The sequence below is a fragment of the Caretta caretta genome, chromosome 17 (assembly GCF_965140235.1).
Source record: "Caretta caretta isolate rCarCar2 chromosome 17, rCarCar1.hap1, whole genome shotgun sequence".
NCBI lineage: Eukaryota > Metazoa > Chordata > Testudines > Cheloniidae > Caretta > Caretta caretta.
The window spans coordinates 11,550,788-11,570,676 of record NC_134222.1 but is presented as its reverse complement, the minus strand read 5'-3'; the positions used below and the strand labels follow the sequence as shown (position 1 = coordinate 11,570,676).

At 41.8% G+C, this 19,889-nt stretch overlaps 1 long non-coding RNA gene across 1 annotated transcript in view; it reads right to left on the bottom strand.

Annotated features, from left to right (window-relative positions):
* The window catches only part of LOC142069513 (uncharacterized), a 125,814-nt gene extending 111,693 nt beyond the window's left edge, over positions 1–14,121 (bottom strand). The window contains exon 1 of the long non-coding RNA XR_012665368.1: positions 13,948–14,121. This is a non-coding gene — a long non-coding RNA (uncharacterized LOC142069513). The remainder of the gene's footprint in view (positions 1–13,947) is intronic.
* Between the last annotated feature and the right edge of the window lie 5,768 nt (positions 14,122–19,889).

Below are 19,889 nucleotides of genomic sequence, written 5' to 3'. Positions count from 1 at the left end.
AGAGAATATGAAGCTGCATAAACTCTTGGCTAGATTTCTACTTCAGTGACGTTTTCTGAGGCTCTGCTCTTGCATTCCTTACATAGGGCGAGACTGTGCTTTATGTACAGCTCTGAACAAGGAGAAATGTGCAGATGTACCACCCCCCAGGAGAAGACCAGGAGGCAGAAAGCATCAGAGCTATCCCCCTGAAGTACAGTTCTTCCACAGCCATTTGAGCAAATTATTTGCTACAGACCTATTCAGGGGTCAGCTTACTCCCTGCTCTTCTCCAAAGCAGTCAACCCCTCCTGCCTCCAGCTGCACTCGCTGCAAGTCAATGTACTGGGGGAGGAGGAGGTGAGGGTGAAGTTATGGCTATGCTTTGCTTTGCTTTTTTTTTTTGCTCACTTTCTGCCCCGTTGTTGACCCAAATTGGCTTTAGGGAACATTAAAGTTTCCATTCATTTAAATAGTGCAAGATCAAGTCCCTGGTGCACTCCCACATTACCCAGTATAAGCCCTGGGTAGCCCTGCAAGGTGGAAAAAGCCTGTCCCCTTCTCCCTATATCGCCCCCCCCCCCAATCTAGCCTGTAGGGAAAAAATCCCACTAGAGTCAGAGTATCTGTGTAGGTTTCAGAGTAACAGCCGTGTTAGTCTGTATTTGCAAAAAGAAAAGGAGTATTTGTGGCACCTTAGAAACTAACCAATTTATTTGAGCATTTGAGCATTGAGTATTTGTGTAAGGACTGTACTGGGGTTTTCAAAAGAGACCAAGGAAATTTAGATCCCAAATCTCACTAAATGTAACAAATGAAATCCTGGCCCCATTGAACTCAATGGGATTTCTGCCATTGTGTCAATGGGGCCAGGATTCCACCTAGTGGGAGCTGAGCATCTAAGTGTGTTTAAAAATCCAAGCCCACAGGATGTACTGATGAAATGGGTGTAACATTTTTCTTCTTTAAAAGTCCCTTCCTGTTTGCTACACCAACAGAAAACTGAGCAGAGCGGTTAAATAAAATTAATTAGCCCAAATTTATGAATGTATTTTGAACATGGTAAAAGCAATGATTGTAAATGTGGGTAAACCTGTCAGTGGGCATTTAAAAGTGACTAATATAATCCTTTTAATTTTCATCCTTCTTGTTATAGATCACAATATGGTTATGGTGACAGAACCATCAAGCATAGTAAATGCTATAAGTACTATATGTTACTAAGAGAGCTATTTTACATTCTAATTCATCACAATTTAATTGCACAGAAAAAACAGAAGGCAAAATATTTTCAGTAAAGACTAAAAGGACAGACAGCAGGCCAGATTCTCCATTGTCTTGCACCATTGTAGTAAATGTAGTGCAGAAGGATAATATTCATCACTTACCGTGAGTGGCAGGAGAAAATCAGGTCCACTGAATCTGATTCTTAGAGCTTGTCTACATTGGGGGGTAATGCACACTATGGGGATGTGGTTTCTAACCTGCACTAACATGCTGCACATTAATGGTCTGTGGGGACCCTGCTGGTATGATTTAAACGTTCCATAGTGCATTTTAACTTACTGTTGTCTAGAAAAAAATTGGACCATGATCTTATTCTGTTAGTACAGTGCCTAGCACAATTGGGTCCTGGTCTTTGGCTGGGAGTCCTAAGGACTACCACAGCACTTATTAATGCTGATCCTGGAAGTTTTTCATTCTCACCACACACAGAAAAATGATTAATTTCCCCTTCCTCTTTCCCCTAAACTTTATTCTATGTTTATACAAAGCTAAACATAGGGCCAGACTGATCCTTGCTGTAATGCCATTGGAGCTAAGTTACACCAGAGATTAGTTTGGCCCAGTTATCATAATCACTCTTGTTTGTTGCCAGTATCGATTTCTGAATATTTTTTAAAAAAATTCTGTGCAAATAAAGAGATACGCACAAACTATATGAACCTAGGAGGAAACCTGATGCTCTGTAGTTCTGCTGTATGTCGGTATCAAGTCATTTTTCCTGAAAAGTGTATTTTGTGCACCCTTCTGGAAGAATGATAAATAAAATATACTTTTAAACAGGCAAAAATTATTCAGTGTAATGATTGCTTTTCATTGGCTGCATTTATTATAAATAGCGAAAGGACTTTGTAAAATACATTTACAACTTACTAAAAACACTTTTTAAAATCATTAAATCCTTGTTAAACACTGGTGCGTGGAGCATTTAAGCACGCATTTCTTGTTGAGCATCAGGTTGAACTCTGCTTATAAGTGTCTATCAAGCTATGGTGGCGGGGTAGAGGGCAGGATGGAAAATGAAGAAAGGAAAAGCATCTTTCCTAAGCCTTATTTCCTGGAGGGAACATGCTAAAGAAAGTTACATGTCAAGCTGCAGTGTAAAGATATTGTACATAGTTAAAGGCCTCAGTTCAAAATGTCATAGATGACATTACATTCTCCTACACATGCAAGGTTCTATAAGCCACTGGGCGGGGAGGAAGGAGAAAGTATGAAGGACCAGATTCTCCATTGCCCTGCACCATTTACATTACTGTAAAATGCTATAGAATAAGAATATAGGGGGAATGGTGACTGAACCTGATGGAATATTCTGTCTACTTTGCACTCCCTGAATGGGGGCTAGGAACAATCACCGCCCCTGCGCTTATGGGAACACCGAGGATGCTGCCATTTTATATATTTGAGGTGATCCATCCCAAAGCGAGCGGGAAGTGGCATAGCTGAGTCGAGTAGGGATCAGGCAGTGCCATCTTGAAGGATGTTGCGTTTTGCTCACTTTCCTGGTGCAACTGCGAGCAGAGTCAGGATTTAATCCTCCTGATGTAGAATCCTTCCCCATATTCCCCCTGCTGTGGCTCAGCTGCACTGTTCCTCCTGTGTTTACATGTCCGGGCTTTGAGTCTTAGCAATTTGTTTCTTTACGTGCATATTTGTGCATACAAGTGATTAGTTAAAAATCTCCTTTGTCCGGGGAATAGTGACTAGGAGAGAGATGTCCGAAGAAGCATCCTACGGGGCTGGCTGGCCAGGACAAGGATCCATGGAGCAATCCTGAGGGAACACACAACTGGGCAGACTTGTTGCTTGTGGGCTGACTAGTGCATTGGCTGGTCCTTTCACTTGAGCACTTGGGAGAGATTCTGCTCTAGTGCATGTTGTGTGTGGAGCATCTCTCCATTCATTTTCCTCCCACCTTTATGCAACCAGTGAGAGAACAGAGTAAGATCTAGTCCAATATTCTATTGGCCTGTCGTAAGGCTGTTATCAAAATACCTATTCTACTGTACAACTGGTGACTGAAAGTATACTACTGTATCTGCATCTCCCATGGCTAGAACAGTACATGTTATCAGGCAAGTCAGCTCTTGTACCTACACTACTGCTTCTTGTTAAGAATAATCTTATAAGCTACCTATTCTCTGTAAAGAATGAATTACAGAAAGGGTTATCTTTTGAATAATGCAAGAACCTTGGAAACTTGGAAAATGTGAGGCTGTTGATAAATCTGTAGCAGTTTCATCTGAAGCCAAGATAAAAGAACAAACTTTAAAATAATAGGACTCCAGCCTTCTATCTAGGGTGAATAAATAATTCCAAATATAGCTCCGCTCAGAGTGTAATTATACTTTGAGACCTTATTAATGAGTAAATTAATGCCTCTGCTGGTGTACTGGTAAAGAGTCAGGCCTGTCCACACACAGGCCTGCACCAACTTAATGTAATGTCTGTTTGTAAACACATACAGTTAAACCATTATACATTTGTGTGCAGCTATGCTTATTTTGGTTTGACTGGCTTATTGCAGTTCAGTTTAGGGTTTACATGCATTCAGGGTTGCAGCAACAGAATTTAAGATGTTTGTTTAAATCAGTTCTAAAAATCACCAGTGTAAACATCTGTGTGGACAATCTAATTTTGGTTTAAAATGACTTATTTTAGCTTAGTTTAAGTCAATTGGGAACAAGGTTAAGCCAATCCAAAATAAGCCACTCTCAAAGAAAGTTGTATTTGCATATTAAAAACATGGCAAAGATTGTACAGGCTTTTATGTCTTCCAAATGGTTCTAAAGCCTTTCTCTGAAGGGGAGAGAAGACAATTTTGAAAATGGAGGAAAAAAGTCATGACTATTTTATATCCTGTATCTTTCTCCCTCTCTTGTGCCCACATAGGTAAGCTGTTGTGATGCAAGATCTATTATCACTAATTGGTAAATTGTATTTCTTATGTCCCAGGCATAAGAACAGCGGAGAGAAATCACTTGACTAGGCTTTTCAATCAGCTCTGAGTTTGTGATTTAATGCCTAAGTGGGTAGCAGGTTAGATTTGTGCTGTGGGTTTTTCAGGGAGCAGGTTTGGCTCTGTTTTCGTTGTTCGGCAATATGGTATTATGTCACTCATAATAATTACTGGTAGAATTATTCAGTGTGGAAAGAGGTATATGCAGAAATACTAATATTCTCTGTGTGGCTGATTTCAGCGGTTAAAATGAATTAATGATCACAGGCCTGGGAATGAAGCTTGGTCTCATATTTCATGCGGTAGCGGGGAGGCTTGTTGCAGTTCTCAGGTACTGCAGAAGCTCGCGGTCTTTAAACGAGCCCCCCGCAAGGTTTAGTTGCATAAACAAAATTGACCCCTCCAGGCAGGGGTGAAAGTAAATTAAAGGACTTATTGGTAGGCCGGAGGCCTGAGCAGGAAATGTGACCTCAACCGGAAGAGGCGAGGCCTTTAAATGCCCCTGGTCCTTTAAATCACCGCCAGAGCCCTGCCGCCGCTACCCCAGGGCTCCAGCAGCGGGGCTCAGGTGGCAATTTAAAGGGCCCGGGGATCCCAGGAGGGAGCCCCGGGCCCTTTAAATCACCGGCCTAGGGAAGCCAGGCTTATTTTCACTTCTGCTTCCAGGAGACAATTGCATTGTGCCAGAAGAATGAAGCTGTTAACTGCTTTAGGAAATCTTTGAGGTACCAGATCATTAAGCACCTTGAGTATAAAGACTGAGGGCCAGATTTTCTCTCTTCCCCCCTCCAAGGTCCCTTTTAATTGCCAGAGTGATTTAAAGAATCCTTGGTGTAAATGGCCCTAAAACCTTGAATGTGAGATGGTTTTCTGTGGGGAGCCCATGTGGCTAAAGAGAGGCGCTGCTGCTTTCTGTAGCATTCATTGCCATCCATTCACATGGCATGATCTTGATCCACTCCCACTGACGTCAATACCAAAACCTCCACTGAGGGGGCAAATCTCTCAGCCTGATTATATACTGTCCTGAGCCTTGCACATTTTACTCTACTGCCAAATGAGTGTAAAATGCTGCCACTCTGATTAGCAGGTTATACACCTGCAGAAAGCGGGGGTATGACTACAGAAGGTAGAGGCAAGGGAGAATTGAGCCCCACGTGAGTGTGTGTTTTATATTAAAAAAAACCAAAAAACCCCCTAAATTGTTTTATTCATGTCATTGTAGGGATGGCCCTTCAAACAATGCACAATGCATCTGTAGATGTCGGTCGCCTAAGGAACGACATTTTGTAGCCTCTGAGGAGTGACAAGCTGATTGCCAAGTCTTCACATAGTCTGAGTAAGCTGAGCCCTGACGGAAAGGCTGGTATTGGTCCTATGGGCAAATATGGGTTCTTCAGCATTTGCTATTTTAATTACATGCCTCTAATATCTGTGAGAGGTTATATACGTACATGTTGAAAAGAAAAAACTGTCAAATGTGAGGCAATGACTCGGATTTGGCATTGATCGCCATCTGTGGGATTCTGCATATCATCCAGATGAATTTCACAGCTGTTAATCCGCTTATCAAGTCAATCGCGGAAGCCACTCCTGGTATGATGGTGCATGATCTTAACCTCCACAGAGATCTTGTTTAAATGGCTTTTTTGGGGGTGGGGTGGTGGAGGAGGGGTGTGAGGAATGGGGGGGGAGAAAATCAGTGTGCCTCTGCATGTTAAATCCTTAGAATTTATTCTTTCGCACACATGTTAAAGCTGTGAGCATCCCTTCAGGTTTTTACCAAGCTAGAAAATTAACTAACTGACATTAAATGTCTTCTACTGAACACTCCGAAGTTATTGCCTGAGTCTTACACAGCTCCCTCTGATAAAACGCTATTAAAGAACATGGGGGAAAAAGCCCTACCTTTTTGGTAGACACCCCAAATTAATCGCCTTCAGTCAAATGCATCCCTATGCAGAGGATCAGCACAAGGTCGATATTCCACTTAACTCCCATTCTTCTTAGCGTATGCACAATGTGCCATAGGTGACACGTTCACCAGGATTCATCACCGAATTTGGTCCGCTGGTTGGCTCATTAGCTTCCCTGGCCCAGGCCGGGTACTGACAGGAGCGTGACATGAATGCTGATCCATGCCCCCAAATTCTCATTTAAACTCTATTTATTGAAGGCTTAAGTTGGGCTTAAGTGGTGCATAGGCCTTGGATTCGTTCAGTGCTCAGCGCTGAATTGCTTCCCTGGAGAAGCTACTTGTGGAGCCAGTTATGCAGCTAATGTAGTTTGAGCCGTAATTCCTTCCTGTGCCACAGAATTCCTGTGAGTTTGGGAGAGCCGCAGGTGGCAAATCTCCACTGCACACTAGGCTTGGGGGGGTGGGACCTGGCCTTGTGGACTTGGTGTTTTGAAGCCTGTGCTTGAGCATCCATACTGCATTGTAAACTTGGGTTTACAATTGCTGGACCAGAATGTCACAGCTGCGCTAACATGTCCACGCTGTACTATGCAGACCTTCTGACCTGGGTTTGCAGCTTCATCTGCACTCGCACTGTGAAATGAGGGGCTTGGACCTGACTCACAGTTGGACTTGGGCTCTGACCCATCCCCCGGCAGGGTCTTGTGACCCAGGACCTGAATCAGACTGATTTGTGTGTTTGAAGGAATAGGGGCTTGGGCTCAAACCAGAGACAGACTAGGTTTAGTGTGTAGAGTAGACATCCACTCTGTGCCTCTATTATTCATCCATAAAATGGGGATAATAGCACGTCTCACCTCACAAACGTGTTGAGAATAAAGACATTAAAGATTGGAAGGAGCTCAAATACTATGATGATGAGGCAGTGTTGCCTTGTGGGTAGAGCACTGGACAGCTACTCGAGAGCACTGTGTTCTATCCCCTACTCATTCACTGGCCTTTTGGGTTTCTTGGGCAAGTCACTTCACCTCCCTGTGCCTCAGTTTCTGCATCTATAAAAATGGGAATAATTATGCCTACCTACTTTGTAAAGTGCTTAGAGATCTACTGATAAGGATTATCTGTGAGCTGGGGCTATTTATTAATAGCTGTACCACAGATAGACAGAACCATTGGCTTCAGTACCTAGTAGGTATCTCAAAGACTTGGGACATTTACTGAATCCCTAATAAAGAGCAATTCTCTTGAATATTATGGGTAAACGTCTCCTTTATCCTATTCAGACAGATGACACTAAATCCTCCTTCTGTATGAATTAAGTGAAATCTATTTATCTGATATTTGGTGTCTTAACATTACCATTATTTATCATCTGTGCCAAATCATGTGAGAGAGTTATTCCTCTGTTCTACTCTTGGTTTCCTTATAATCTCGCACCAGTGAAAGTTAGGAGCAGCTTTACGAAAGCTTCATATGTATGAAATGAGAAATTGAGCTTAAAATCAGTCCTTCCGATGCTTCATGAAAATTAATATTTTCCTCTATCAGAGGAACGAGGGGAAAAATTAGGAGTGCTTTCTCAATCTCCACCTACAAACCAAACTCTATCCAAACTCTTGTGATACCAAAATGTCAATATGCCATTCACAGTAGGCAATCTTCATAAAATGATTCTCTATTCTATCTTTTATGTGCTTTGATCAGCAGCAAATGGTTAACACTGACATTTTAAATTGTCATTAAGTTAAAGTCAACACACCAGTCTGATGAATGGAAGCAGTTTGAATTGTTTTATTTTTGAGCTGCTGTTTTAGGCTTTCTGCAGACTCAGGCAGACGTAATTGCACTGGAGAATTTTGGTTCAGATTTGGCAGGTTTATGAGGTCCATTTTTAATTTAATTATTTCCACTTGGGAAAAGGGACCCTTTGTCTTTAAGTCCTATGTCTAAGTTTAGGAGAATGGGGCCGCCTAATATAATGCAAAACCTTTTGAATTTCAAGTAGTCACGCATCAATAGTCTGTATCCTTCCATTTACAGGCTAATCACCACTAGTGTTCTTTTTTTAAATTCAGCCTTAGTCAGTATAAAATCTCTGTTCAGTAGTATCCCCAGGGAAAAGTGTATCTCCTTTCACTTGGTGTTTGTCATTGTGTGCCACGACCTTCATATTATTTCAACATATGTATATTCTCACTTTCTGTAATATACCAATTACCAATACCTATGCAAACGTTCTATGAATGACCTACTTTGTCTACTGAAGACTGCCAACTAATTTAAGATCAAGCAGATGAAAGTAAGTACACAGAAGGCAATTTTTTTTTAAAATGGGAGTTCCTCTCACTTTAGTCTGTTTAAATAATCTTTTATCTGACTTGGCAAGGTTAGCATTACTTCAAAGAAACTGTTGGTAGAAGTGCACTAAAGTGACTGATTAAATAGCAACAGCAACAACAAAAAAGATTGCAGTGTGATATATGAAATACGGACAATATATAATATAATTTGATGACCTTGTGGAGAGAAAAACTTTGGCTTCCATCCACCTGAATACATATAAGACAGGAGTTAAGTAAGACACAAAAATAGTGGCCCTGATCCTCAGTTGGTGTTAATCAGCATAGCACCACTAAAATCATAGGGACGCAGGAAAATAGGAATTGCTATACTGAACAGACCCAAGGTCCGCCTAGTCCAGCATCCTGTTTCTGACATCAGCCAGTACTGGATACTTCAGAGCAAAGTTTGAACCTCCCAGCAGGCAGATTTCAGACAAGTCAAGAGAGCTGAGTTGATTGACCCCCCAGCTGAGGAGCTGGCTCCAAGGGTGAACGTGAACCAGTACAGGCCAGTACTGCGTATCAGTAAGAACCCGCACCAGCCCATACCCAGCCTCCATGAAAGCCCTGCCTGCTCCCCTGTCGGCGGCCCTGCTGGTGGGGTCCTTACTGGCAGGGCCACCGAGGGAGGGTGGGAAGGGACAGCAACGTTAAAGGATCCTTAAAGCGCTGCTGCGGCAAAGGACCCTGCAGTGCTTTAATGTCCCTGTCTCTTTTGGGCCACCCCGATGGGCCGGGGACGGGGGGCAAAGCGAGCAGCTGCCCTGGGGCTGGCAATTTAAAAGGGCCCAGGGCTCTGGATGCCGCTACTGCAGCAGCAGTGTCCAGAGCCCCAGGCCCTTTAAATAAACCCGGGAGCCCTGGGCGGCGCGGGCCAGGCAGCCTGGAAGGCTGGGGGATGCTGACCCCCTTCTGCCCAAGGCCGGAGCTGCCTCACCCCGTACCAGTAAGTGGTCTCAGTTACTTTCACTCCTGGCTGGCTCCCAGTGTCAAATACATCATGCAGTGACGGAGAGGTCTATAATATGCCATATCTAATGACAAATTGCATTTTACCATCAAAACTTTATATTTTTTATTCACCTTTTACAATGTCAAAAGCAAAGTGCATAGCAAGCAATAAAACCTTAGTAGGGCTACCATGCTGGGAAGCACTATAATATCCGTTTGAGAACTTGAAAAATAAAACCAAATATTCGGAGGGCTTATAAACCTTTTGAAATTAATAGGTTCCTATGCCAATGTCCAAAAATCAGTTTTTTGTTTGTTTTTTTTTAAAAAAAGAGAAAAACCTATGGAAAACAATATCTGCCTGGAAAATTCAAAGCACTCATGTTGCTTTTGTAATTGGAGTTGTATGCACCACTGAAAATGTACCTATCTGTATCTTATACAGTCCCCAAGCTTACCAAACAGACTTCACTGTATGCAGTAGCATACAGGGTGAAGAGTATCATGTTGGAGTTTATGGATTGCACCAACGAAATTACAAAACAGTTAATAAGTGACCAGAATTTTAAAGGGGAAATGTTCTGCTAAAGAAAAGGCACTCGAGTCTTTCAACACTTCTGGATTTTTTTTCCTGTCCCGAATTGGAACAAAAAGTTGAAATTGTGGGGGAAAAAATTGCAACCTGAATATATTAAAAATAATGGGGATTAGGGTCAGGTGTTTTATTTTGATCATTTTCTAAAAGTTTCAGTGTTGACTTTTTTTTTTAGTGCAAATTTACAAAAATTTCAAAACAAAGTCCTTTTCAGCTTGAAAAAGTGAAACTTTATTTCAATTTTTTTCAGCCACCTTTTTTTGTATGTAGTCGGGTATTTTGTCAAACTTGACACTGTTTTGCTACCAGTTTAGGTTTTGCCTAAACCTTTTTTCCCCATAGGGAAATAGTGGTTTATCAGAAAATTCCCGACCAGCTCTAATCATTAGTGTTGTAGAACTATATTTTCAGTATAGTATAAATTAGCATGGCTCCTCTGAAGTCAAAGGGGCAGATTCTCAGTTGGTGTAAATTGTCATCTGATCTACCCTAATGAATCCAGCTGAGGATCTTGCCTACTCTTCACTAATAGTATTAGTGGTGATCTATATACAATAGTGCCAGGCACTTTCCAGACACTCAAAGATTTCTCTCCCTGCTCCAAGGCATTTGCAATTTAATGATAAGGAAGGGTCTATTATAGAATAAAGATTAGATGAAACATTCAAAGTCAACTTCTGAGTTCACTACAAATGGGACAAAGTATGGTAGTGTAACCCACACACCTTCTGGGTGTGGTGTTCTGTCCCATCTAGTGGCACCGAGACCACTTAGAGAGAGAGAAAATGAGTCTGCTCTACAGCCTTAGCTAACAGCCAGTTGGCTTTTTGCTCATGCTATATAGGCTCATGCACTAAGCTCCAAAGGTCCCCAGTTCAGTCCCGCCCACCAATGACTGGGGTCTGTCGGTGTTACAGTAGCTCTTCTTTAGGATTTTAACATCACTCAAAGACGTTCTTGATCTGTTTCTAATGTTCACAGTGAGGGAGCATGTTGACAGTCAGTGGGATCTAGGCACCTGAAACTTCTCTGTGCAGCCTGCCAGCACAAAGTTAATGCCCCCATTTTTGTGTTATGGCATCTGCCTACAGAGATCAAGTTGTGGGAATAGGGCCTGAAACAGATTCCCACATGACTACCCTTAACCTAAGAAAGATATTTGTAATTGGAATGGGGTGTGGACAGTTAGATTAAAGTCTTGACTTCATGAGTTGGTAGTCTTGGATTTTGGGTCCTTTGGTTTTACATAGTGTTTTCTTTTATCTGCCAAAGTCTAGCTATTGCAGCCATAATCTTCTCTTCTAATACTGCTCTGAATCACTGTTTCCCATTTGAGTATCTCATCTTGCCTTTTTTTCTTGTTAATTATTTATTGACCTCCTAGAGCACACTTCAGGTTTTCTCACTTCAGTATAAAATTCCTTGATAGCTGCACATTCTAAATTGTGGCTGTTAATTTCAGATATGTATGTGTGAGCTCATCAGTAAATTCAGACACTTTGTTCATCTCCTCACTGGAGTTCTGAATTTGAAGGATGCATTTCAGATCTGGTTGTGTATTTGCATATTTTACGGACTACAAAATTCTTAGATTTTTTTTTCAAGATCAGAAGACACCATTCTGATGATCTGATCTCCTGCCTAAAACAAAACCTAGTTCCTCACTCAATTTCTGCATCAAGCTTATAACTTCTGGTTCAGCTATAGCATATCTGTTATAAAAAGATATCCAGTCTTGATTTAACATGGTCCTTACTCCTTTTGAGCTCATTATGGTTTTTCATGCTCTTTCACTGCTTATCACCATATTACTGTTTGGGCACATTTCTTAATACTGTTTTCATGCTATTTAAGGATTAGGACTTCATCTGATTTGCACTGGAGACTATGGGAATGTTTGCCAGAGGGAGCAACTCTGGCACATTCAGAATTAGAAACTCGGTATTTCGAGGCAGTTGTTAATAGATTCAACAGGAAGTCTTGTCTAGTGTTTAGAACAGGTATTGAGCTTCAGATGTCCTGGGTTCCATTCTTGGCTCTGCCATTGTCTTGCTGTGTCACCTTGGGGAAGTCTCTTAAGCACACATGCCTCAATTTCTAAATCATTACAAGGGCTTTAGAATGGTGTCCCAGGGATTACAAAACACAGGACATCTGTGAGCTAGATGGAGACACAAGCAGATGGGAGTTGCTTGGATAGATACATCACAAGAGTCAGGAAAGCAGTGCTTAATGGAGGAAGCCTTCCTCCAGCAGTGGACTGATGGCGGATTTAAAGAAGGGAACTTTTATATCATCAGGTAAAAAGTTTAAATATACTGCACCAGACTGTAGTCCAACAGAGCTGTGCTTAGGTCTCAGTCCAGCAAAACACTTAAGCACATGCTTAATTTTAAGCCCCTTACGTAGCTTATGGACTTCAGTGAGACTACTCACGTGCTTAAAGTTTTTAAGCATGTGCTTAGGTGCTTTGCTGGGTCAAGGCCTTGGTGCAGTAAATGGAAGTTTTATGAGACAATAACTGGGCCAGGAAGCACACACCAGTCTCAGTGGAATCCCCCATGGGATTCCAGGAGTAGGGGCATGGCCAGCAGATCGAGGGGCATGGTCGTCCCCCTCTATTCGGCATTGGTGAGGCCTCCTCTGGAGTACCGTATCCAGTTTTGGGCCCCACACTAAAAGGAGGATGTGGAAAAATTGGAGAGAGTCCAGCGGAGGGCAACAAAAATGATTAGGGGGCTGGAGCACATGACTTATGAGGAGAGGCTGAGGGAACTGGAATTATTTAGTCTGCAGAAGAGAAGAATGAGGGGGGATTTGATAGCTGCTTTCAACTACCTGAAAGGGGGTTCCAAAGAGGATGGATCTAGACTGTTCTCAGTGGTGGCAGATGACAGAACAAAGAGTAATGGTCTTAAGTTGCAGTGGGGGAGGTTTTGGTTGGATATTAGAAAAAAACTTTTTCACTAGGAGGGTGGTGAAGCACTGGAATGGGTTACCTAGGGAGGTGGTGGAATCTCCTTCCTTAGAGGTTTTTAAGGTCTGGCTTGACAAAGCCCTGGCTGGGATGATTTAGTTGGGGATTAGTCCTGTTTAGAGCAGGGGGGTGAACTATATGACCTCCTGAGGTCCCCTCCAACCCTGATATTCTATGATTCTCATCCAAGGCCGTAGAAATTAACCCTGTTTGACCGAAGGGTCGTGTTGAATTAGTTACAATAATTTTACCTCCCTATACATCACCTATAGAAGAAGTTTCAGTGCTGTTGTGGTTTTGGGACTAGACCCTCATCCGATTCATACCAGCTGAGGATCTAGCCTAAAAGGATCTGTAATGAACTTTGTCTAGTCCATTCTAGCAAGTTGCCTGCTTTAGGGTTGTTTAGGTTTGCTGGCAGCTTTTGAATATGTGCTTCACAGGACCGTCTTGTATCAAGCATCTAGTGAGTGGGTGTCTCTGTCTTTACTGTATTTATTCCAGCAATGGTCTCTTGTGGATTTTAATAAATAAACTGAGACAAGGTCAAATGGGTAATTAAAGAGTTCCTCAGGATTGTCATAGAGGCCTTATGCATTACAGTAACTGCTTCCTTTGCTGTTTGTTTCTTTGCTTGCAACCCTGTGAATTATGGCTGTTATGCTGATCACACTCAAATCTATTTTGCTCTGTAAGCTGGTCCTGCTGTGCATCCTTAGTCCTGTCATTATGCTTGGCTGAAATGCAAGTCTCGATGTCGCACCGTTTGTATTACATCTGAAAGTCGGGGCGGGGGAACAGAAATGTTGAAAATTGCCTCCTTTAATTGATGTTCCTCCTGAGGGGAGATTTTCTTTTCTTTTTCTTGTCCTTTTTTTGGTAGTAATTACACTGACACTTCCAAAAATGCTAGGAATATAAGGGTGTAAATGGACTTACTTTTATTATTTCATGCTCCTCTTCACACTGTTCCTCCCTGTCTTTGCCACTTCAAAAATGCTGTTCAGCTGTGAAGGAACAGAAGTTCTACACCATATAGAGTCAAGCCTGAGGGTTTATTACGCACAGCACTGGCAGAGTGTCACTTCGCTTATTAGGCTCAGTGAGACACTGCTAAACAATTAATTAAAATAGATGATATAGGGTGCCAATGGGTGGAGAGAAGCAATGGGGTGGGAGTTCCCAAACCCCTGGATAGTTTCTAGCTGCCAGACAAAGATGTCTGGCTTCTGTTTGAGGTATGTGAATGCAGAACCACCAGCCTGAAAAGCCATTTAGTGCCATAGGTAAGTGTCATCTAGCATTTTTACACGGACACTTACAAAATCAAAAATCAGGCACTGTTGTAGGGACGTTTTTAGGGCCACAAAATAGTCCTATAAAATAAAAAAGTACTTGTTTTCAAATGGGTGCTATTCCCAATACTGTCAAATTCTGACTGAACCACGATGTGTGCATATTTCTCAGAATAGAGGATATTTTTCCCCATTAACTCAGTGCCTGAATAAGTTATTAACATTCTCTTTGAGGAAAACAGCTCTCCTAGTATCTACACTCATTGGACTTTTCTATTCACTCCAAACACATTTCATCACACTGAATACTTGTTCTACTGGATGGCTTGTTCCTGGTAGAGACCGAGCAAATTTTGATCAATAGATTAGTGTCTTGGACAAAAATATTGTACTTACTATGTTTTGATAGAGGAAACAAAAAGCTGGACACTTGAGTATCCCACAAGAGTTTCCCAGGACACTAGGACATCATATGAAAAACTGGGATGTCCCTTCAGCAAAAGAGTGACCGCACAATTCTGGATTGATCTTGTACAATCCAACCTACTTGTGTATGAGTGACCTCAACAGAACAACACAGGGTACTGCAGAATTCAGCTCATGTGACTATAGATAATTTTGCTTTGCACTGACTTAGAGGTTTTCATGTCTTAAAGCCTGTACAAAGCTAAAATTTTGAAATTCTGGCATCTCTACCATATGCAGTAAATATGTCCTACAATGTTAGACATTTTTCTAAAGCTAATGAAAAAAAGTGGTTTTGTACCTTGCCCATTGCCAACAGATTAATCATGAAATGATAATTACCAACTGTCCCTCAAATTGGTGACTGGCTCTTGGTTCTTAGTGATGTGGCTGCTTTTGGTTGGATTCACTACATGATAAACGAGTTTGTTTTTCTTTCATGGATATTTGCCTGTTTTTCAATATATGAATGTGTAAGCATCCTCTGGCAATTTTAGGTTAACACAAATTCCAGTTCCTATAATCTTTACCTCTTCTAATTCTCACCTCTTTCATATGGGGTCAAAAAGTATATTCACATTATTACTGAATTTTAATTTAAAACCAATACACTTTAAATCATTTATCAATTAAAATAATCTGGCACAACTAGATTAATAAAGCATTGCAGAGATATATAGGTATATGGAAAAAACATATAAAAATAGATTCATTTTGGACATCTACTATGTACAGTGTATTTTGGTGCCTAACTGAGAGACTAGCACTTTGGTAAACCCAGCCTCACTGTAGGTGCTGAGTAGAGCTGGGCAAAATTGTTCAGACAAATAGCATATTCACCCAATGCAGTTTTGGGTCAACTGAAGCTATTCACAAATCAGCAAATAGTTTAGGCAAATAAGATCTAAAATCATGCTTTTTTTTTTTTTGCCCCCCTTTTTTTTTTTCAGCAGTGCAAAAGACCTCAGTGATCTATGTGGCTCATTGTTTTCTAAAAATGTGCCTTTGACAGAAGCATCAGTGCTAGCTGCTAGCTGAGGGAAGGGTCCACTTTCATTTCTTTCTGTTTTAACAGTATGCAGTGTTCTCTTTACAGTACAGGATAGTTGGTACAGTAAGTGAACTGGTATTGTCACAGCACAGAACAAATAATTGAATTTCATACCATAGTCATTCCTTTATTTCCTCTCACATAGTACTATCCTGGATGGAAAAATTCAGTGCTGGGGCCTGATGGAAAGACGCCCCTGGACTTCAGTGGGCTTTGGATTAGGCCTTAAATGCCATCTGCTGTTCGGAGGGCTCTCTTCTCCTTTAAGTAAAAGCAAAATGGTATCAGGGAAATGACACATTGTATCAAATGCAACTCTTCCTCCCTCCCCCAATTTACTGGCAGGGAAGTATTGAGTAAAATGCTTGCTAAGCACTTAAACAGGAATTCTTTGTCTCTGACAATTATTGTGACCTTTGCTGCTTGTCCATGACAATTTGGCATTGAGTTTGCGGAGTAAGAGGTGTGGGAAGCTTTCGTAATGTAGCTGGAAACCAGGCAAAGCCAAATTCAGGAGTGGCTTGCTGAAAATATAGCATGCCATACAGCTATTGTGCAGAGTTTGCACCTAGTTTCCAAGCACTCTGTGCCCTTAAGCTTTCAAAAACACTGTGGCAGGTAGCGTACAAATGCACTAGTTTGAATCCACATCTTGGATTAAAAATAAGAGTTCAGGGTCCTTTGCCGTGGTAATAGAATCTTTTGACCTTTTTACAGATTATGGTTCCTTAAAGGTGACAAAGGGGTGAATGGTTTCACTAGAACCTCTGATCTTAATCTATTAAAAGCATTGGTGTCAACCTCATTTTTGCAAGATGCCATTTGTCATGTGCTTTCAGAATGCACTGGCCTGTTAATCACACAAAAATTCTTGCCTTGCAGATGATAAGCAATTCAGGCTAGGCAATTCAGTGAGAAGATCTCCAAAGGATAAAGGACAAAATCTTGCCAATGAGACACAAGTGACAGAGCCCATTACTGGTGGGATGGAGTGAGGCGCACCTTTTGAGGTTGGCTTCTTGGGGCCTGAGAAACGGAGCACCCTTATCGTTTTATTATATTATAAAATGAATTGGACTTCCTTTAAAGTTCCTAACTGAGGCTGTGTCTACACCTCAAATGACTTATGTCGCTCAGGAGTGTGAATAATCCACACCCCTGGGTGACATACCTTACATTGACCTAAAAGCTTGTCCCGCCAACATATGCACCCTCTCTTGCAGAGGCAGGAGTTAAGCTGACCAGGGGCACACACAAGGGGGGGGGGCAAGCAGGGTCACCCCCAATAATCGTTTGGGGGGGGCACAGAACTTCTGGGAAGATCGAGTGGTGAGCTCCTGCCATGGCCACAGCTGGGGTGGGGAGGGGGAGCAGCAAGTTCCTGTGCCCCACCCCCAAGGGGTCAAATTTAAATTCTGTGCACACCCCTGAAGTTGACAGGAGAGCTCTCACCTGTAAGCGTAGAGCATCTTCACCAGAAGCATTGCGTTGGTGCAGCTGCTGTAGTGTAGACATACCCTGAGATCAGTCTGAGGCACAGTATAAACACACAGGCTTGGTCTACACCAGCAACTTATGGTATAACTGTTGTTTTGGGGTGTGGAAAATACCAGTAGTTATACTGACCTTACCCCTGGAGTAGACAGCGCCACGTTGACAGGAGGGCTTCTCTTGTCAGCATAGCTACTGGCTCTCGGAGTTGGATTACTTATCCCACAGGGAGAAGCCCTCCCGTTGGTGTAGGTAGCTTCTTCACTGCAGCATTGTAAGTAGAGACCTGCCCATAATAAGAGGCAGTGCCTGCTCCATAGAGCTTACTGTTTGACTCCTTTGTCTTACTGGAGTGTAGTGGTGAATTTAAAGCTCTATGATTAAAGAAAAGTGTTTCCAGTCAGGTTTCAGAGTAGCAGCCGTGTTAGTCTGTATTCGCAAAAAGAAAAGGAGGACTTGTGGCACCTTAGAGACTAACCAATTTATTTGAGCATAAGCTTTCGTGAGCTACAGCTCCCTTCGTCGGATGCATCCGATGGAGTGAGCTGTAGCTCACAAAAGCTTATGCTCAAATAAATTGGTTAGTCTCTAATTTGAGCATAAGCTTTTGTGAGCTACAGCTCACTCCATCGGATGCATCCGACGAAGGGAGCTGTAGCTCACGAAAGCTTATGCTCAAATAAATTGGTTAGTCTCTAAGTTGCCATTAGTCCTCCTTTTCTTGTTTCCAGTCAGACCAACAGATTCAGAAAAGCATCCCCATCTAGGATAGCACTTAAAGATATGGTTAAAATTGCACATGCTTCATTCCTATTGCCATCACTTGGATTTAAGATATGCACAAAGCACTTGAAACTCTATACTTGCAGATGAAATAAAGAGGAAGCCAGGTGTTTCATGTGTTTAAGTATTGCTCTGAATAGGAAAGCTTAAGTCCTAGTCTAAATTAGAAAATTAGGTCTGCTTAACTACATCACTCAGTGGTATGAAAAATCCACACCCCTAAGAGACATAGGTAAGCCAAACTAACCCTGGGTGTGGACAGCCCTGGGTTGATGGAAGAATTCTTCTGTCCACCTAGCTACTGCCTCTTGTGGAGGTGGATAACCTACACCAACAGGAGAACCCCTCCTGTCAGCATCAGTAGGTCTGTGCAGATGTGCTGCAGCTGTGCTGCTGGAGCCTTTCAAGTGCAGACAAGATCTAAAGTGCGTTCTTGAAGCTCTTTTTTCCTTTGGAGAATGTCTAAAACCTATTTCTAATCAAAGCTTTGTGTTTCTTCCTACCCATATTTTCATTGGTAATTACTACGCCACTCATAATTTCCAGTTAATGGAATCAGTGGTGGTTAGTAAATGACCTGTTAACCCACATTTAAAAGAAAAAGATCTATTATAATATTCTCTTTGATATACTGCTTCCAGCTACATTAAGCCCTACAATAATTACTCTGATTACAATGCCACCTCAGAAAAGCACTTGAAACTTTACACTTGCAGATGAAATAAAGAGGAAGCCAGGTGTTTCATCTTCAGCATATCTATATTAAAAAACAAGAATAGTTAAAACAAATTTGCAGACTCTTGCTAGAGGGAAACATTAGAATAAAGTGGAATAACCAAAGACAAATATGGAGCTTGTTGTTACAATTTGACAAATGGTCTAGGCCTCTCAGTGTGAGCAGTGGAAACCTTAATGTCAGTAGTAGCTATAGCTGGGTGGAAAACAGCTTTTCCCATCCTGCGAAAATTTTACAGATTTCAAAATCTGTTCCCATCCCAAATCAAGACAAACTTGAAATCTCAAATTTTCAATCTCTGATGTGCATGCACACGCGCGTGCACACACACACACAGAGGTTTGGGTCAAACAAAATGTTTTGGTTTGATTTTGACCATTTAAAAATTTGTACCATAATTAGCTTACATTTCTAAACAGTCATTTCAAAACAGAATTTTTATCCAAATGTTTCACTTTGACAATTTCAGAAAAATGTGAGTAGAAAAAATTAGTCAAAACTGACACTTTCTTGCGAAAAGTTTGGTTTTGACAAATGGGCATATTCCAACAAAAAGTTTTGATAAATTGTAGTAGCAATTCTTAGTCATGCTGTGGAAGAGTTCTCGCCTATAGATTCCAGCACCTTTCATTTGACTGACTTGAGGCACAAACACAAGTTGCACTTAAAGCATGCTCATGGGCTTAAAGTCCTTTGCTGAATCAAGGCCCCTATGGAGTATTGTGTTGGCCTTATGTGCAACCAGATATTCTTACAGGAGTGATTCTGCTGCCATTCAAGTCAATGGGGAAAACTCTCATGGAGTTGAGGGGTGCTGGATCAAGCCCATAATGTGTCTAGAGGTGGGCGTTGACTGGTCATGTCATGTGGAGCGAGATCATGGTCTTGCCCTGGTTTTGTACCAGATCTCTGTCCTAGATTCTAGGACAGGTTTCCACTTACTACAGCTGTAGCTGTGAATATCAGCGTACAAAATCTGCCATTGAGATGGAATTGGTAAAGACAAGTGTGGAATTTCCTGTGGAATTTCCTGTAGAATTTCCTGAGGAAACTGAATGGG